Source organism: Leucopleurus acutus, assembly GCF_964270905.1.
Source record: "Leucopleurus acutus genome assembly, chromosome: 11".
Lineage (NCBI taxonomy): Eukaryota > Metazoa > Chordata > Mammalia > Artiodactyla > Delphinidae > Leucopleurus > Leucopleurus acutus.
This window is the reverse complement of record NC_139152.1, coordinates 85,919,241-85,940,568: the sequence shown is the minus strand read 5'-3', so window position 1 is coordinate 85,940,568 and position 21,328 is coordinate 85,919,241. Positions and strand designations below refer to the sequence as shown.

Here is a 21,328-nt window from a genome sequence, read left to right as displayed (position 1 = left end):
CTGGGGCAAAATGAGGACTATAGTCCAGGAGACAGCATCTCAGATAGCTCTGAGAAACTGCTCCGAAGAGGTGGGGGTCAGGTCAGTATACATGTGATTTTGGTGCAGGGGGAGCACATGCAACCAAGCACACATTCTTCGCAGAAGGTTTCTGCTACTCTCGTGAAGGTTACTGCTAGTCACGAGGCGCAGACGTCACCATGAAGGATTTTAGTGCTTTTCTAGATACGAGGAGATGCAAGAATTGGGCTCATAAAATCTTCTCCTGAAAATATCTGACCATCTGATGACCTGTTCTGCCAGTTTTTCCCAGAGCACAGAGGGCCTCACTCCTGATCTGAACGCCTTTCAGGGGGTGTTGATGGTCAGCAGCTGCAGCGGCTCATGATTTGATCCTTGTAGAGGTAGCTGGCAAGTGCCAGTTTGTTGTTGACACTATACAGATACACAGGTTTATAGAAAGAGGTTTATTATGAGGGTTTGGCTCATGCCGTTATGGAGGCCGAGGAGTCCTATGATCTGCTGTCCGCAAGCTGGAGGCCCAGGAAAGCCCGCGGTGTATACGGCTGTAGTCCAGGTCCAAAGGCCTGAGAACCAGGGGAGCCAGTGGTCTAAGTCCCAGTCCATGAAGGTCCGAGAACCAGGAGTGCTGACGTCTGAATGCAGAAGAAGATAAATGTTCCAGCTCAAGCAGAGAGCAAATTCGCCTGTCCTCTGCGTTTTTTTTCTGTTCAGGCCCTCATCCCACTTGCTTTGGTGAGGGCTGGCAATCTGTTTTATTCAGTCCACCAATTTAAATGCTTATCTCTTCCAGAAACACCGTCACAGACACACCCAGAGGTAAAGTTTTGCCAGCTATCTGGGCCCCCCTTAGCGCAGTCAGTGAACATGTAAAATTAACCAGCACAGGGGTTTCCATATCCTCCTCAAGAGGTTATGTTGTAAAAAGATAACATTAAATGCAGTGTTTGGTACGAAAATGTTTTTGTATACTTTAAGCGTTGTGTTTAACACTCCAAATCTTGGAGTCAGGGTAATATTTGTCCCAGTTCTCTTTTTCTCTCATTTCCCTACCCACTTTACCAATTTACTACCCACAAAATGCCTTTGCCCCACCCATTGGGGGAGGGGAGTTGTCTTTTAAGCACCACACGTGCCATCTGGGCAGATCTGCACATTTTAGACCAGCTAGCACGGCGCCTCTCCAAGTGGGTAGATGACCTAAAATTCATTTCAGCGGAAATGCAGAATGGTAATTTGAACAATGGGCTCCCTTTTTGTTATATTTCTTCTGAAGAGCTGGGCTTAGCGTGTCATCCAGCTGTGCGTCCCATTTGTCTTGCAAGAAAAAGTGTCAAGCAGGAAATTAAAAATACTTCTATTTCAATTTTCAAGAATATATGTCACCAAGACTGAATTAAGCAAAACCCTTTTGTTTTAGAGAAGGTTGTTTCTGGGTATTATGATCTACTGGAACCATTTCTCTTTGGAAACGCAGTACAGTAATCTTGGCTCCAAAATCCAATTTGCTTTCAATTTGCTCGGCTACCCCTTGCTGTATATGAGATGCAGGCAGCAGATTAACTTCTCCAAAATGCATGCCCTCAAATATTTCAAAGTGCTTATTTAAGCAGTAACCATGGTGTATATTTAAAACTGAAAGGTAGGTTACAAATGTTTCCTTGGGGGAGGGGGCAGACAACATGAAAAGTCAACATGCTGACAAAGTTTCTCAGAGTCTAGGTCAGTGATCATAGCTGTAACTAATTCTTTGATGAATTCTGATTGCCTTCTAAGAGGATACATTTTTAATATTTCAGGGTTTTTTCCAGCTACCTTGACTTTTGTTGTCCCTAATTATGGCCACTGAGCTGTTATCTGTTTGCTATAGTGTCTTCATAGGCTAAAAAGTCAGATGTGTTCTACTGTAACTGATTTTTATTTTATTAAAAAATTTTTTTAATTAAAAAGTATTTTATTGGAGTGCAGTTGATTTACAATGTTGTGTTAATTTCTGCTCTATAGCAAAGTAACTGTAACTGATTTTTAAATAGGTGTAATCACTCCCGCCAGAGAGAGCGGTCCATATGCCTTTCAGAACCCAATGAATCACAAGAGAGCACATCTCCACCGAATCTTGGTCAAATACTTCCAAAGGCAAATGGCTTTCTGGAGAGCGTATCAAGAGCCGCCTTGGCACATGAAGATGAGCGGCTGCTGGGAGGGTTTGTGCAGCCTTCTCTCAAGTCCTAGGTAAGTCTCGTTTTTATATCGTGTTCGGCAGATTTCGCTTTTCCTTTTGCTAAGCGCTGCATTGAGGTCTCCATGGTTCCCTTGAGCAAGATACATCCATTCATATATTCATTCGACACCGGTTCATTCAGATCCGGTGAAGATCAGATCTCCAAGGTGGGGTAGAAGTCCTTCCTGATAATGCTTCTAGTTGATAATGCTACACGTTGATCAAGCAATAATACTATTAGTAGCTTGTCATCACATGGGTGTCATGGTGATGGAAGGGGCCAGGGGCTGGGTTGAAAGTGGGAGGGAATTGCCTAACGTTTCAATGTGTGAGGATTTTCAAGACGTAAATGGACCTAGTTCAGAATGTGTCCCTTTGGACTAGGCTGGAGCCATCCACAGGGCCCTTCTGGTGATTCTGCAAGCATGTTGTTGTCTGTACAATCAACTAAGATGCCACTGGTTAGTCTCTTGTGTTACCCCGGCCCCCAGGGCCTGCTCAGCAGGGAGTCCTGGCCTCCATCACTGCCGTTGACACCTTCCGTCTTCCTCACCCTTCATGTTCAATCAAGGCCAAGTCCTTAGATTTTACTTCCGTAGAGCCTCTCATGCCCATTCTGTCGTCTCTACCTGGCCCTCATTTCCCCTCTCTGGTCAATCTTCATGAAGCGGAGCTGTCATTACGTCACTGCGTGTGGTAGTTGTGTCCACCTTTGGGTCTTACCTCCCACCGGGTTGGCAGAGTCAGCCCATGGCCGTGTGTGTGCGGGGCTTGGGGGTGCGGGGGATCCTTGAAGTCCCTCCAGGACTGTGTAGGTTCCTTTTTTTCCTTGGGGTTGCTAAAAGTACAAATCACAAGGCCAAGTATCATCACCTAAGCAATAGAAGATGCATTAGATTCATCAGAACAAGGTTTAATTATAGCAGGAATCCCATATAATAACCATAGGAGGTCTAGTTGGCGGCCTGGGCCTCTTCAAACATTTGTGTTTCTGCCATGGTTCATGGTTACGCAGCTGCACACACCTGGAGTCAATCTTGCCCTCCTGGGTGCAGCTGGAATATTCTTCCAATGAGGTTTTCGAGAAATCCTGTTTTATAGTCTGCGATTTCAGGAGAGCTGCCCTCTTTATTGAAAGGTCTGGGCAAGTGCTGCCACTCCTCCAACTTAATTCAACAGTCTTTTCTGAGTGCCTAGGTTATGCCAGGCATGATGCTAGATGCCAGGGACACAGCGATGGACACGATAGACGTGGTTCCTGCCTTAATGGAGCTTTTGCTGGCGTGCAAAAGATAGACACTGTGGAGCAGTTCAGCCTGAGGGGAGTGCTACACAGTGGTGGCACAGAGCCTAGAGCGGGGACGTGTGACCTGGCCTCAGGGACAGTGGACGTCACCCCGAAGCAGTGACATTTCACCTGAGACTTGGAGGATGAGTGGGAGCTGGTTGGACAAAGGGCAGAGGGAACAGCCACCCAGAGTCGGGAGGAAGAGTGGTGAGCATGAAGGACTGAACAAGTCCAGTATGGGCACGTGAGAGGTGGGCATGAAGGGAATCCCGGGGCTGCAGAGGCAGGCAGGCACCCAAGTATGGAGGGTCAAGCTAAGGATCTGGCTCTGATCTGAAGAGCAGTGGGAAGCCATCAGGGGTTTAAGCAAGATGGTGCCAGGTTTGGTTTTGAAAGTTCGCTCTGGGTGTGGTGTGAAGAAGGAAATAAAAAAGGGACAAGCTTGGCTTGCCAGACATCTGATAGGGGTAATGACCCAGGTGAGAGGCGATGTTGGCTCTGACAAGGGGGAGGCAATGGGAACGCAGGGGAAGGTTGGGAGGTAGAATCCACGGGACTTGATCATGAAGTGGGTACAGGAGATGGAGGAGTCAGAGGTGCCTCCCATGGTTCTGACTTGAACGACTGGCCATCAACCGAAACAGGAAACACTCCCAAAGGAGCAGCTTTAGGGGACAGAAGCCGTGCTGAGTTTGGAGTGATGGTAGAATGTTGGGAAGAGATATTCTCTGGGCTCAGGGAAAGACAGCCGGGCCAGGGATACATGCATACTGTGGGCATTGAAGCCAGGAGAGGGGATGAGGGCATCCAGGGACAGGAAGAAGGGAGGTGGGCCTAGGACAAAACTCCGAGGGGTGAGCAGAGAAGGACGCAGCGAGGAGAAGAGAAAGAGGGGTTACAGAGATAGGAGGAAAACCAGGAGACTAGGGAGTTAGAAATTCCCAAAGTGAGGATGGATATCAATTAAATGCATTCAATTGAGAGTCTAATATTCCATTTTAAATGATTTTCTTCTCTGTGCCATGTTGAAACTCTGCTCTGATGCCCCTACATTTTTAGCAAGTCTGTTACAAACTATTTGGGGGCAGGAGGGAGAACCCATCGTGTTGCACATTTAGGGCAGTGTGGGTCAGAGAGGGGACAGCAAGCAGCCTCGGAAAGCCACTGCCTTCTGAAGCACAGGCCCAGGTGGGACGAGGCGCCCTGATGGGAGCAGGGGTTTAGGGCCAAGAGCACAGGTAGAGCCAGCCATGACTGCGAAGCAAGACTGGCCCAGCTGGGGAGTGGATGCAGGACAGAGATTCCTTTCCCCAAATCCACCAGCGGGGAGAAGTGACCTGAGGAAGGAAGGGCCAGATCCTGCTGCCTGGTGGAGAGGAGCTTTCCAGGTAGGCACACTTCCAAGTAGCAAGAAAGCTCCGATTCATGGCGACTTCAGAGCATCCTTGCAACCACAGTGCCTAGCCTCCCTCCCCGTGCGGGAGATGATTAAGAATTCTCTTTTTGAGGCTCCTTCTTCCTTATCTGCATTCTGTTCTGAAAGGTAAATAAGCTACTTATACTTTTGACCCCTATCTGCTTCTGGTAGGTTCCTTTAAAAGTGAGAGTTTTCTAAGAGTGCCCAGTGGCATTAGTTTGACTGCGGGTGGAAGACAGTCTGACATCTCTCCTGGTCCACCAGGCTGTTGCTCTGTATACCCTGTTCTCAGTTCTCCCTCCCGACTGTGTGGTTTGGCTCCCTCTGGTGGCTGCAGCAAGAACAGGAAGCCTAATTTCTTGGCTTCCTGGAACGATGCGCAGTTTTGAGTTTGGGACTCGCTTCTCCCTTGATGCTTCCTGACCCACCCCTACCCTACCCAGCAGCGCTGGCTGGGGAAGCTGCACCTCTGATTGATAGGCCAGTAGAGAGGTCTTTGAGTCAAGAAGACAACTTTAATGGTCAGGTCAGTTTTTATAGGTTCTCTTCAACATGATACTTTTGATTTTGGCTGGAGCCCTGGGTCACATCAAACTGAAGAAAACCCATTTCTGGCTGCAGTTGCATTTTTGGACAATGTCAAAGGTGAGAAGAAGATGTGGCAGAAGGATGAGTCCCAGCCTGGCTCCGTCTTGACAGATGGCTGGCTGGCTGCCCTCCAGGTGGTGGATGGGGTGGGGTGAGGAGAATCATCTTGTTTTTAAGCGGCAGGCTTTCCTATTAGGGCAAAGGATAAATGCATTACATTCCAGGATCTTGTCAGAAGATTGTAGTACATGGGAAAACACCAGCTTTTCATGATTAATGTATGAATCTTTGCCCTTGCTACCTCCAGAATCTCTAAATATGGGACAAAATCTCTCTACAGAAAAATTAAAAGAATAAAAGGCACAATTTGCTATGGCCACAGAAAATATGAAATATCTAAGAATACATTTAATAAGAAATGTGCACAATCTTTATTCTTATAAAAAAGCTTCAGAATTACAGAAGATAAGATTTCAGTATGTAGGGAGACATACCATATTCTAGGATGGGGCAACTCAATGTTATAAAGCTGTCAGTTCTTCCCCAATTGGTTTATAGACGTAAGACAATTCTAACTGAAACCCCAATGGGATGAAAACATTTCTAAATTTTCATAATGATTCCAAAATTCTTGGAGAAAAAATATACGAGAGTAAGAGTTTAAAATAATGAGGGCAATTTGAATTTCAAGTTATTTAAACATATTATGAAGCAATAATAATAATTTTAAAAATGCTACTGGCAGCAAAATAGCTCAGTTGAACAAAATAGAATGCTCAGACAGACTCAGGTGCAGATATAAGAAATTAGTAAATGATAGAAGCTTTTCAAATTAGATGGATTATGGAATAAATAGTGCTGTGATAATGATACACTATTTGGTAAATATAGTTAAGTTACCTGAAACATTGCACCAAAATAAATTCCAGGAGGATTAGAGTTAAATATAAGAAAGTGAAATTCTATATAAAGAAAACTATAAGAAAATATGGATGAGTCTAAGCAAGAAAACAAAAGAGTAAATCATGAAAGAGAAGATAATTGATAAATCTGTCTAAATAAACACATGAAGTTCCCATATGTAAAACAAAACAACACAAATCAACTCTGAGAAAGTCAGAAACACAACTACAAGGCAAGTGATAACTGGGAAAAATATTTGTAACACACACAACAGGCAAAGGATTAATAGCAATATTTCTAATATGTAAAAATGCTCTTAAAATCAATAAGAAAATGATGAACACTTCAGTAAAAATAGGCAAGATCACGAACAGGTCATCCAAAGAACATTTTCAGTCCTTGTCTGACTTGACTTCTTAGCGTCAATGGATTTTTTTTTTTTTTTTTTTTTGCGGTACCTCTCACTGTTGTGGCCTCTCCCGTTGCGGAGCACAGGCTCCGGACACGCAGGCTCAGCGGCCACGGCTCACGGGCCCAGCCGCTCCACTGCATGTGGGATCTTCCCGGACTGGGGCACGAACCCGTGTCCCCTGCATCGGCAGGCGGACTCTCAACCACTGCGCCACCAGGGAAGCCCCGTCAATGGACTTTTTGACCTGGCCCTCCTCTTCTAAACATTCTGGTCTCTGTTTTACTGGTATGTACTCCCATGGTTCATCTTCCATCTCTCTGGCTGTAGCTTTTCTGTCTCTTTTTTAGTTCCTCCTCTTCTACCTGGCTTCTAAGTGTTAGAATTCCTTAAGGCTCTTCTCTCATTCATTAATTCCATTGTAAGAATATTACCTGTGTCTATGGCTTTAGTGATTGTTCATGTGTGTGTGACTCACACATTTATTTCCCCAGCCATGCTTATCGTCTGAGCCCCAGATTCACATACCCAACGACCTACTTTCCACTTGAGTGATGTCTTCAAAGCTCCTCAAACCCAACACATCTAAAACTGAACTCATGAACATCCCTCCAAAACAGGGTCTGTTCCAGGGACTGTCTCTCAATTTACCACCTTGGAGTAATCCTTGACACTTTTCTCTCCTTTATCCCCTCCCCAAATACGTTTCATCACTGAGTCCTGGCAGTTTTTACTTCGTAAATGTTTCTCAAACGTGTCCACCTCCACCATCACTGCCCTTCTCTAAGCTGTCAGGGATGTTATACACAGTTGTGATTAGAATATGCATTTAAGGGCTTCCCTGGTGGCGCAGTGGTTGAGAGTCCGCCAGCCGGTGCAGGGGACACGGGTTCGTGCCCCGGTCCGGGAAGATCCCACATGCTGCAGAGCGGCTGGGCCCGTGAGCCTTGGCCGCTGAGCCTGCACGTCCGGAGCCTCTGCTCGGCAGCGGGAGAGGCCACAACGGTGAGAGGCCCGCAAAGAATATGCATTTAAGATTCCTCCATGTCTTTTCATGGCTTGACACCTCATTTCTTTCTTTCTGTTTTTAGTAGTAGAAATATATTTATTTATTTACTTACTTACTTATGGCTGCGTTGGGTCTTTGTTGCTGCGCGCGGGCTTTTTCTCTAGTTGCGGCGAGCGGTGACTACTCTTCGTCGCAGTGCGCAGGCGTCTCATTGCGGTGGCTTCGCTTATTGTGGAGCACGGGCCCTAGGCATGCGGGCTTCAGTAGTTGTGGGACGCAGGCTCAGTAGCTGTGGTTCACGGGCTCTAGACCACGGACTCAGTATTTGTGGCACATGGGCTCAGTAGTTGTGGCTTGCGGGCTGTAGAGCTCAGGCTCAGTAGTTGTGGAGCACAGGCTTAGTGGCTCTGCGGCATGTGGGATCTTCCCGGACCAGAGATCAAATCCATGTACCCTGCATTGGCAGGCGGATTCTCAACCACTGTGCCACCAGGGAAATCCCAACACCTCATTTCTTTTTTTTGGGGGGGGGGGGGTACGAGGGCCTCTCATTGTTGTGGCCTCTTGCATTGTGGAGCACAGGCTCCGGACGCGCAGCCTCAGCGGCCATGGCCCACGGTCCCACGGGCTCAGCTGCTCCGCAGCATGTGGGATCTTCCCAGTCTGGGGCATGAACCTGTGTCCCCTGCATCGGCAGGCAGACTCTCAGTCACTGCGCCACCAGGGAAGCCCCTCATTTCTTTTTAATGCTGAATAATATTCCAGGGTATGAATGTACCACAGTTTACCTATTCACCTATTGAAGGACAAACGTTCGCTATAAACATTTTCATGCAAAGTTTATTAATCAGTTGAGTAAATACCTAGGAACATGATTGCTGGACTGTATGGTAAGGCTATGTTTAGCTTTATAAGAAACTGCCAAATCGTCTTCTGAAGGGACTGTACCATTTTGCATTCCCATGAGCAGTGGATGAGAGTTTCTGTTGTTCTATATCCTTGCTGGCATTTGGTATTGTCAACTTTTTTGATTTTAGCCATTCTAATAGGTGTGTGGTGATATCTTATTGTTTTAATTTGCAATTCCCTAATGGCAAATAATGTTGAGCATCTTTACATATCTTATTGTTGAGTTTTAAGAGTTCTTTGTGTATTTTGGATAGAAATCTTTTATCAGATATATATTTTACAAATATTTTCTCCCAATCTGTGTCTTGTCTTTTTTTTTTTTTAGCTGTACGCGGGCCTCTCACTGTTGTGGCCTCTCCCATTGTGGAGCACAGCCTCCGGATGCGCAGGCTCAGCGACCATGGCTCACAGGCCCAGCCGCTCCGCGGCATGTGGGATCTTCCCGGACCGGGGCACGAACCTGTGTCCCCTGCATCGGCAGGCGGACTCTCAACCACTGCGCCACCAGGGAAGCCCCTGTGGCTTGTCTTTTCGTTCTCTTAATAGTGGCTTTCACAGAGCAGAAGTATTAAATTTTAATAAAGTCTAACTTAATATTTTTTCATGAATTGTGCCTTTGGTATTGTAACTCATCACCAAATCCAAGGGCACCTAGCTTTTCTTCTGCATTTCCTTCTAAAAGTTTTATAGTATTTCATTTTATATTTAGGTCTATTATCAATTTTGAGTAATTTTTTGGTGAAAGTGTAATGTCTGTGTCTAGATTAATTTTTTTTACACATGGATGTCCAATTATTCCAGCACCATTTGTTAATTAGACAATCTCCATTGAATTGTCTTTGCTGCTTTGTCAAAGGTTGGTTGGACATCTATAGAAGATTTTTATTGGGATTGCATTTAATCTATAGGTCAAGTATCTTAACAGTGCTGAGCGTTCCAATCCATCAACATGGTATGTCTGTTTATTTAGATCTTCTCTGATATCTTTCATCAGACTTTGGTAGTGTTATGCATATAGATCATATACATATTTTGTTAGATTTATACCTAAGTACTTCATTTTTGGTGTTCTATTATAAATAGTAATATGTTTTAAATCTCTAATTCCAGTTGTTCATTGCTGGTACATAGGAGAGCAATTGGCCTTTTTTTTTCTTTTGGCTGCGTTGGGTCTTAGTTGCAGCATGTGGGATCTTTCCTTGCAGTGCATGTGTTCTCTCTAGTTGCGGCTCCCGGGCTCCAGATCATGTGGGATCTGTAGCTGTGGCACACGGGCTCTCTAGTTGAGGCGTGTGGGCTCAGTAGTTGTGGCGCACAGGCTTAGTTGCCCCACGGCATGTGGGATCTTATTTCCCCGACCAGGGATTGAACCCACGTCCCCTGCATTGGAAGGCAGATTCTTTATCACTGGACCACTAGGGAAGTCCCACAATTGGCTTTTGAATTTTAATCTTGTATCCTGTAACCTTGCTATAAATGCTTATTATTTCCAGGAGGTATTTTGTTTATTTTTTTGGATTTTCTACATAGACTATCATGTCATTTGTGAAGAAAGACTGTTTTATTTCTTCCTTCCATATATATATATATATATATATATATCTTTTATTTCCTTTTCCTGTCTTATTGCACTAGCTAGGACTCCCAGGATGATGTTGAAGAGGAGAGGTTAGAGGTGTCATACTAACCTCGGCTTTTCACTAGCATCCCTCTAGTGAGCCCTAGCCACCATCCCCTCTCCCTTGGCCTGCTGTAACAGCCTCTGAACTGGTCTTCCTATTTTCATTTTTGTTCCTACAAAGTCCATTGTCTGCATAGTAGCCAAGATGAGTTTTTAAGAATGTAAACCAGATCATGTCACTTCACAGATTAAGACAACTCCACTAGTCTGCTGTTGCACTTATACTAAGATCTAAACTCCTCAGTTTAGCCTACAATGCCCTATACAATCTGGCCCTTCCATGGCTGGGTAGCATCATTTTGTAAGACCCTGGCTTTCTTTCTGTCCTTCAAGTACATTCTGCCTTTGGGCCTTGGCACCAGCTGTTTCCTCTGCCAGGAATGTTCTTCCCACTCATTGTAGTACTGGTTCTTTCTGGTTATTTAGATCTCGCTGCAGTGTCACCCTCTCAGGGTGACCTCCCAATCTAACGTTGTACTTAGTCAGTCTCTGTTATGTTAACATGTTTTAATTCTTTGCATAGCTTTTACTGCTACCAGACTTTGTCTTGTTTCTTTTTAAAATTGTCTGTCTCTGCTCCCGTCTCCCCTGCCTCTGACCCTCCCAGCTGCTGGAGCATAAGCTCCTTGAAAGCAGGGCTCTACCTCTCGTGTTCACTGCTGTACCCCCAGTGCCTGGAGCGACACCAGGCATGGTGTGGGTGCTGAGTGGCCCCTTAGTGATGAACACCATCCATCCCAACCTGAGCTCTTGACAGGAGTCTGGACTTAGTGGCCCTCTTGGAATGTGCGCAAGTCCCACTTCTAGACAGATCCTGTCCCTTAGCTTTGCGTCCACACTGCCCTTTTCTGCCTGTTCTGAGCAGCCACTTCTGGTTCTTAGGGTCCCGCATCACTTAGCTCCACCCTTCAGTTCTTTTACCCACCTCAGGCCCCTTTGCTCAGACAGCCACTGCAGACAAATGTCTTGGACTCTGGCCCTCAGCGCTCTCTCTCCCCTGGCTCTGTTTAGTTTGCTCCCCAACCCAAGGCACCATAGCTATGGTTCAGAGGCTCCTGGCGGCCTCCCTGATGCTGAGGGCTGCACCCTCGTCTGCTGTGCTTGGCGTGCAGAGCCTGGAATGCTGCCTGACACATTGGTGTTCACTGAATTATTCCGTGCATGAATGGGGATCCACAGAAAGGTTGGCAGAAAGAAAGCAAGAGGGTAGCCAAGGTCTGGGTTGCCTACAGTTTGTCCAAAGGAACAGATGAGGAATAAGAATATACTTGTGTCGGACACATTAGGCACAACAGTTTGAAATGTAACAAATGGACAAACGTAGAAGTTTAGATACCAGAATGTTTGGAAAGAAATTCTGAAAATGATGACTGTGTGGTACCATGTATTTAATTGAGTCTTCAAGTTCAAAAATTCTGTATATTTTCATTTGTATATGATAAGGTATAACTGCACACACACACACACACACACACACACACACACACACACACACAGGTATGCTCCCTATTTTGTTCTTTTAACATTTTGTTCTTTCTGCTGAAGCTACTAATTCAAGACAGTTGCAGCAGAGGGCAGAATTGTATAAGAAATTTAAACGCCTTTTATTTCTTGCCTGAAAATCACTCCCAAATACAAATGACAACAATATATGGATTGAGCTAGAGAAATACTCTTTTTCGACTCTCTGGTTTTCCAAATTTACATATGAGGATTAGTTGAAGGCCTTGACTTATTTTTCACGTGGTAGTTTAAGATACTTGGTAATATATGTAAACCTTAATAAAAGCAAAGTGCTGATGCTTTGAGAGAGAAACAGTGAAATATAGAAAATGTATTTAATATTTAACTTGCATCAAGATGAAGTTGTAAGCACTCTTTGTCCCCTTCCAAATATGCTTTGGGATTATTTACTTTTCTTTCCATTCTAGTGCTGGGACGCAGACTTTTTGAGGTTACTGCCACTGACAGATGCCGATTAATGTCCTTTATTGTGAGATTTCTGAAGCTTCTGGGCAAGACCAATGAAGCAGAAGAGTTATTCTTGAGTGTTGAGAACATGTTAGTGCAGGTAAATTGGGAAATAGTTTTTAAGTCCTTCAAACGTTATTCAACTTGTGTTAGGTATTTTCAGATATCATTTACCTATGTTTGTTTATAATTTAGTCCACAAATAGAGGAACTAATGAATAATGAATAATAAATACTTATTACTTATGTTCATCAGTGAGGAAGCTTTGATTTTAATCCGTGTCCTAAACTGTATATTAGTGATGACAACCAGTAAATAGATGGGAGTCACGATTGAATGAATGAAACCAACAGGTGTCATTTTGGAGGGAAAAAAGGAATGTTCATAAAACAAGATGGGAATGAGAGTAGTGGGTTGAAATAAACTAATAAAATACTGTTTAAAGAGTTAATTTTCTTTTTTTCTCCATCTTTATTAGAGTATAATTGCTTCACAATACTGTGTTAGTTTCTGTTGTACAACAAAGTGAATCAACTATATGCATACATATATTCCCATATCCCCTCCCTCTTGAGCCTCCCTCCCACCCTCCCTATCCCACCCCTCTAGGTGGTTATAATTTTCATAAAGATGTTGGGGAAGGTTGATTGATTATCTTGTCCCTCTATTGATTTACTTTTCCTGAAATAGAAACTTTTGGGCTTGTTGAATACAATGAAACTTTCACTCATGACATATAACTGTAACTGTTCTTAGGATGACATTTAACTGTCCTTTAAAAAATTATAAATGTTTACCGATTGTAGTATTTTATGGGCCACGGGTAATGTAACCCAAGACAAAGCTATTTTTGTTTTAAAACAAAGGCCTTCAAATGTTCATAAAGCTCTGTCTCTGCTCCATCAACATACATCTTTCTGGAAGGAATTCTATCTAAAGAGATTTATAAGACTCAAGACCTGCAATCCCTTTATTGCAGAGGCCATGCTTGTTTACCAATTTTTGTATGTACCATGGTGTCTTACAACCTCTGGGTGCTTAGTAAATGTGACGAATGAATCAGTGAATCAATTTGAATTTGCCAGTACTTTGTGTCCTTAGAAGGTAGTGTGGAGTACTGCATCAGCCTGGGCTATTTACAGACTGACCCAGATTTCAAGTGCTTTGGCATTTCCTGCTTGCGGCTTTGGCAAAAATTTGAACCTCTGACTCAGAGTTCTCATTGTTGAGGGTTCTAAGATCTGCCTCACGGGGCTGTTATCAGGGTGAAGTGAGCGGTAGCACAGAGCACTTCAAACAATGCGCGGCACATGGTGAGATCTTAAGCTGTTTGGTTATTACCGTCCGTGGGTTAAAAAGTAACTGAGGCCTAGGTGAGAGATAATAAGAGTTTGATTTAAGCTATTTTGACCACTCTTGCATTTTCAGAGAGTAGAGTCCAGTGATTCTCTGATATCTTATTTTGATTATGGAATTTCCCCCTGCACCAAATACTTTTTTCCCCACGAGGTCCAGATTTTCATCACTGACATGTGTCTTTCTGGAAAGCACCAATTATTTTATTAGGTCATCACTGAATGCCTGATTTCAGCCATTCGCTCAGTCGACCACTCATTCATTCATCCATCCATTCATTCATTCATCCATTCCCTCATTTACTTAGTCATTTCCTCATCCATTCACTCATTCACTGACTCATTCACTCATTCATTCATTAACTCACTCATTCGGTCATCTATTCACTCAGCCATTCACTCAATCGTTTACTTGTTCACTCACTGAGTCACTCACTCAGTCCTCCACTCAGCTAACATTCCCTGAGGGCCTTGCCCAGCCTGAGTTCTGTGCTGGGAGTTGGGATGATAGCAGTAGGCAAGGTGGGCACTGTTTCTGCCCTCATGGAGATCCCAGTCACTGCCAGCATCTCCAACTGTGATGAAGCGTAACCTGTGGAGTAGGTGGGGTGAAGGGAGAAGGTGGCTGCAAGGGAAGCATGACAAAGCTGAGACGTTCAGAGAGGATTTCCCACTTCAAAGCACTCCTTCCAGAGGCATCAGTCTTATGATTGTATTCTCAAAATATTTTTGCAACAGTTCTTTGGGATTAGCCATCATGGAGACTATCAGAATAATTTTTTTAGGCTCTGAGGGCCCTTCCCAAAGAGAAGTTCTAAAACGATTTTGGGCAATAACCACTTCTTTGAAATATGTACTGAACATTCTTGAGGGGAAAGAGCTTATTATTTGTGCTACATACATTCCGTGCCAAACCACTTTTGTAATTTCTTCAGATTAGGTTATTTTAAAGTTTTGGTACAGAGGTTTTCAACTGGGAGGCAATTTTGTTTGTCAAGGACAATCTGGCGACGTTGGAGACCTTTTGGTTGTCACAGCTTGGCGGGGAGCTTGCTAACGGCATCTAGTGGGTAGAGGCCAGGGATGCTCTAAACATCCTACACTACACAGGCCAGCCCTGCTGCCCCCCATGTCAAAGTATTAGATGGCATAGAAGTCAATAGTGCTGAGGCTGGGAAACCCTGATTTATAGCAGCAAGTTTGCTTGTTAAAAAAGTAAGTCTCATGACTCTCCCCCTAGCATTTCACGGTAGGTGCACCAGGCTGCAGGACAACCAAAGGATACTTTTGTGAAGGGGCCTCTGTTTATGCATCAGAGGCTCACTTGTTAAGAAAATGTGCAGAGCAGGGCTTTGGAGATAGGCCGGTCTGGGTTGGACACCCTTGTTCTCCTACTGGCTAGCCACGTGAGCTTGGGGGATTGATTTAACCTCACTGAGCCTCAGTTTCCCTGCTTGTAACAGAGGAGTAATAATCCCTATTTCCTAGGGTTTCTGCAGATATCCACTGAGGTTATGCAGTTTAAGAGCTTTGCTCGGTCAGGGCTCCATAGGTGGTGGCCAGTACAGACCATGACCTAAGAATGCTTCACAATCACTGGGCATATCGACCAATGTTTACTGAAGAGCCATGAAGCACAGAACTCAATTCTTGGATCGTGGGGTCTCTGCCCTCAAGAAGCAGATGGCCTGGAGTAAGAGGGGAATAAAAGACATGTCTTCATGAAGAGGATACTGACACTATATGTCTGCATTTGACATGCCGATTAGTACTGGCAATGTGGGCAGTGAGACTCAAGGGTCAAAGGACCACTGTGGGCTGGTGGTAGATTGGGAGCTGTCATCCTCCCTGTGACAGGGGATTCTGCCTGACTCAGACTGATTGGAAATGTGGCCATGACATGGGGAGAAATCAAGGAAACCCTGAGGATTTGAGTCTGATGATAGACGTGGGGAAATTCAAAGAGGAACCTGGATTTGGAGAGAGGATGATGAATTTTTAACATTTAAACTGCTGAGTTTGCAGTTCAGGAAAAATACCTAAGGGGAGTATCCAGCCAGCTGGGGAAACATAGGGTTAGAAGTCTGGAAAGAGACTGGAGAGACATCTACATACATGTGAATGCTAAAACCATGAGGAAACATGATCTCTGAATGACAGTAGGAATTGGTCATTGGAAAATTACTTATCCTTAAAAGGAGGAAAGGGAAAAAACCTGTACAGGAGTAAGAGATTGGAAGAGAATAAGGATATCCTAGTTTCCCCAAATCAAAGAGGGAGTGGCTAACAGCATCAACTGCTCCTTAGAGGCCTGGACAAATGAGGACTGAAAGAAGGCCCCTAGATCTGGTGAGCAACGGTCAGTGGTAACCCCTGAGATGGAAGCGGGTATATGTGGCAGGAGCCAAACTGCAGTGCTTTAAGAGGTGAGTGTGTGATAATGAAATGGGGAAGCACATGTGTTAATACCTGTTTGAGAAGTGTGTCAGTAAAAGGAGAAAGATGAAAAGTCAAGATAGTACCAGATTCAAGTTAGGTTTCATCCAGGATTTATGTGTTTGTGTGGAGGAGGAAATGAGCCAGGGAGAGAGGTGGATTGGAGATGCTGGTGGGGACTCTGTGAGGAACACAGGACTTCGAGAGCTTGGGAAGAGGCAGGTCCTTGGTAAGGAGGTTGGGCATCCCTTCCTCTGGCATAGGCAGGAGGGAAGAAAATAGGTGAAAACACTGCTAATTTGAAATTTAAAAGAAAAGGGTAAGTGAGGTATACCAGAGACTATAATTTCCCAATATCTAGTCCCCCTTTTTTAGTAAGTAATGTCCCCACCCCACCCTGGACTGTTTGGAAAGAAGACTACATTTCCCAGCTTCCCTTGAGGCTAGATATGAGCACATGCCTAAGTTTTGGCTGATGGGATGTAAATGGAGGTGCTATGGATAACTTCTGAGAAGTTTCCATGAAGTGAAGGGTGTGCCCTCCCTCTCCTCTTTCCTCCTTCCTGCTGTTTGGATTTTGGCTGTGATGGCTGGTGATGCAACAGCCATTTTAGACCAAGAGGTGACCTTGGGAATGGAGGTCAGGCAAGGTCAAACAGTGAGATAAGAGGAACCGTGTCTCTGACATTGTGGTGTGTCTATAGCCCTGGGTCATCCACTTTCTGACTTTTGCATGAGAGAGAAATCAAGCCACTGTTAGTTTGGGTTTTCTGTTAATTGCAGCCAATCGTGATCCTAACCAATATCCGAGGGCAATCTTTCAGAGTAGGTTTGACCTCAGTGAAGTCAGCATGCAGGCCATCTTGAAGTGGAGGATGGGAAGTGTGAGCAGTAGGGCTGAGACCTAGGATAGCTGCCGAGAAAGGGGCACTTTGAAAGATACCCGTGAGGGAGTGTAAAAGACTATGGGTCCAGGGATTCCACACCGCAACCAGCTGCCTCCAGGGCTGAGATCAGTATCTCAGAGTAGGTGTAACCTGTTTGCAAGACACTTATTGGAAAGCTCTGGGTCAAGCCACAGACGGTCACTTTCAGTAGGTGCAGGAGAGCAGAAAGAATTCCCGCCAGGGAGCCAGGCTCAGTCAGTCCTGTCCCGGGCTAATATTTCGGTACAGCATAAAGTATTCCATAACCAGTGATGGTGGTAATACTGACCATTTGAATAGGGCTTTATTAGTTACCAAACATATTCACATATAGTCTTGTTAATATTAAGTTTTCTGAAATATTAATAATAACTCATTATTATTTAAATAACTAACTCTCATTTAAAAGATTATAACCGACTAGTGTATTCTTATGCATTGATAAGGTTTTGATAGAGGAGTGATTTAAGGTAATGAAGTTTAAGTACCCCTGAAATAAACATGCTAAACCAGGAAAGGGAATTGAAATTCTAAGCAAAAGTGTATCGAACGTAAAGTTAGCAGATCTCTGGTCACACTTGAATTCAAGGTCCACATAGACAGCGTTTTTAGGTGTTCGTTAGGATTTTAAATAATACCTCCTCTGGGAGGTTTAACAGCTGCAAGACATCATCATGTTATTCTTACCTTCAAAAATTTTCATTACCATTAACTAACAACCTGTGAAAACATTTTCCAAAATTTATTTTTGGTTTGCAGTGTCTCCCCATAAATGTTTCTCTATAACTCTCATAAGTATTTAGAATTCCCCAAGAAATACTGTAAAGCATGTGATCTTTTGCAAGTTCATTATGAAATGAGCCTTTCTTGGGCGGGTGTCTGGCGGCTGTGCCTAGTCTAACGCTGTGTCCCCTCAGGAGTTGTGTTCTCTTTCATTTTGTGTAGAGTTGGTCCATGACAGGAATGCTTCCCAAAGTACAGAATGCTATCGGGGAACTCTATCTGGAAATAGGGATGACTCAGGAAGGAAGGCTTCTGGTATTTCCAGGAAGCGTGGTCCAACCTGATGGAATTTTCATCCAGCAACTAAAAAGACAACCAGGACTTAGTGAAGCAAAAAGGTAGGGTGGGCACGTGCAGAGGGCATAAACTCTTGTGGTTCAGAGTCAGACTCCTGGGCTCTTCCCACCTGTGAAGAAAGGGGAATGGGTGTGTGTGCTTTGATTGCTTGACTTTTTGTTGGGCTGCTGGGCGTGTGAGGGTTGAGCATGAGCGCTCCTCCTGTGACCGACCACCCTTTCAGAATGTTGAAGGCTGTTGTGATGTACCTCACACGCTTTGAGTAGTAAGAGGGCCACTCAGAGCTTGACTGTGAAGCCAGCCTTTCTGGGTACAAATCCCACCTCTCCACTTACTGGTCCTTTGCTTTTTATTTATTTATTTATTTAAAAAATTTATTTACTTACGTATTAATTATTTTAATTTAATTATTATTTTTTTGGCTCTTTGCTTTTAGACACAAGACTTAGCCTTTCTGGGTCACAGTTGTCATATTTGTAAAAATATAGGAATAAAAACAGCACCTGCGTTGCATGGTCGTTGTGAGACTAAAAGCGTTCAAGGGAGACCGTAAAGCACACAGGATGGTGCCTGACGCATAGTTAAGTGCTCCTTCACGGTAGCTCGTTCTTTTGTTCTCCAGTATTTGATGCCCGACGCTGCCGTGGCACCACTAATGGGACAAAGAACGTTCGGTGAATGCAGATGCTAAGCATTTTTACTCACTGATTTACACTCAGACTAAACATAATGTCTAGAATTATGTCATATTTAAATGGCTGTGTCAATTATCTTATAGATAATAGATAAAGAAAGCACTCCCAAAACTCAACAGATTAAAACCAACAGCCAACAAAGAATCATACTCTTTGAGCTACAGTCCTACTCTTTTTGAACTATAAGCAAAAGATCATCTAGTCCAAAGGCTGCACTATACAGATGAATATGAATATGAAGGAACTTTTCTATGACAGGTTAACTCATGGGTGTGTAGAGCTCAGTCTTTAGGACAGAGAGACCTGGGTCTCTACCACTTACTAGTTGCATGGTCATGACCCATGGCAACATAATGACACTCCCTGTACCTGGGTTTGTTTCCTTAACTCTAAAATGCTAATGGTTTTCACCTCATATTATTGTTGCAAGGAGCAAAAAAAAAAAATGGATGTAGAATACCTGGTTTAGAATAAATACTCAATCACATGCAAAAAAATAAAAAATAAAATAAAATAAAACCAACAGCCACCTATTACTGCCCATGTCTATGGGCCACCAAGGGGATCCCCCTGGTCCAGGGTAAGCTCAGCAGTTCTGGGCTGGGCTCAGGCAAACATCTGTGATCCGCTGGCAGGGCCAGTGGGGCTGGCTGGTCTCAGAGGACTTCACTCAGATGTCTGGTGGTTGTCTGGCTGGGTGACAGGGTTCGGGTCACGTGTTCCTCATCCTTCGGGAAGACAGCCCAGGCCTGCTCACCCAGTGGTTGCACAATTCCGAGAGGGAGAGCACAGGTTTACGCCTAGGCTCAGAACTGGCATGACACCCCCTCTGCTGCATTTGATTGGTCACAGCAAGGCATCAGGCTTTATTCCATGGCAGAGAAAGAGACTCTGGTGCAGAGTGGCATTGCAAAGGGGAGTTGGGTACAGGTTGGCATGGAGAATCACAGCTGTTTTTACAGGCTACTGTAAGATCAAAGGTCACCTTGGGCAAGCTACTTACCCTCTCTGCATTTCACCTGTAAATCCACTTGTATAGTAACAGTTATCATTCGTTTCATGCTTACAATGTACAAGGCACGTTATGCTCACAAGCTCTTTTACCTTCAAATATACCTCACGTGGTATGTATTGTTACCCCACTTTACAGATGAAGAAACTGAAGGTCAGAGAGATGAAATCAACTACGTCAGCTCCCACAGCTAGCACCTCTGGAGCTGGGGGTCCAAGCTAGGCCTGTCTGACCCTAAAGCCTGACCGCATTACTCCTTGCTATGTGGCATCTCTTCTAGCACTGGCATTTATAAAGCTCTAATCCTCCATACATAGAGGCTAGCTTCTAAGTCATCCTAATGTAGGCAGGGCTGGTCATGGACATGCTGGGACCTTGGTGAGCAGAGGAAACCAGTGTGGGAACCAGGGACACTTCTGTGGGTCAGCCGGGCTGTCCAAAGCACAGAGTTCCAAGGATTTCGGCAGACCTTGGCCTGGTATAGACAAGTGTGGTTCTCCAAGGGGGTGAAAACAGCAGGTGGGGCCGGCTCCTGGTGAACAGGGATGCTCAGAGGTAGATCAGTGTCATTAGCAGCAGCTTTTTTTTTTTTTTTTTTGCGGTACGCGGGCCTCTCGCTGCTGTGGCCTCTCCCGTTGCGGAGCACAGACTCCGGATGCGCAGGCTCCGCGGCCATGGCTCATGGGCCTAGCCGCTCCGCGGCATGTGGGATCTTCCCGGACCGGTGCACGAACCCGTGTCCCCTGCATTGGCAGGCGGACTCTCAACCACTGCGCCACCAGGGAAGCCCTAGCAGCAGCTTTGATGGGAGTGCACTGTACTTCCGGTCTCTTGACGAGGATCAGGTGGGGATTCAGGGTCTAGGCAAGCAGATAAAGGGGGAGGGGAGGGGATTCTAGCCTGACCAGGGCTCACACATTCAAAAACTCTTTACTGAGCACCTGTCGTGCACCAGACACTGTGTTGAGTCCAGCGGCTTGAACAGGACAGAGTCACCAATGCTGCCCCCGAAAGGAGGTGACACATGACACACAAGGGAGCGGACACATGCAGTAATTACAGGCTGTACTAAATGCAGTGAGAGACACAAACGAGATGGAGGTAGAGCATAAGCAGGGGGAGGGACCACCTGTGAAAGGGTGGTCAAGGGGCATCTCCAGGAGGGGACATTGAAGCTGAGACGTGACAGACTGCAGGAGCCACGTGTGGTGGGAATGGGGGCATTCGTGGCAGAGGGAACATCGTGTGCAGAGCCCTGAGGTGGGAGAGGGCTCGGCTTGTCCTAGCAATGAAAAGAGGCCTTTGTGATCTGCTGTGTGTGTGGCACAAGGAGCTATATTCACTGTCTTGTAACAACATATAATGGAAAGGAATCTGAAAAAGTACACACATGTGTGTATGTATAT

The 21,328-nt window shown here is 44.9% G+C and overlaps 1 pseudogene across 1 annotated transcript in view; it reads left to right on the top strand.

The window, feature by feature from the left end:
* Positions 1–21,328, top strand: part of LOC309968958 (putative tetratricopeptide repeat protein 41) — a 67,722-nt pseudogene that overhangs the window by 20,229 nt on the left and 26,165 nt on the right. The window contains exons 7-10 of the transcript in view: positions 2,055–2,253; positions 5,525–5,592; positions 12,378–12,517; positions 18,081–18,256. The product of the transcript in view is annotated as a putative tetratricopeptide repeat protein 41 (transcript). The remainder of the gene's footprint in view (positions 1–2,054; positions 2,254–5,524; positions 5,593–12,377; positions 12,518–18,080; positions 18,257–21,328) is intronic.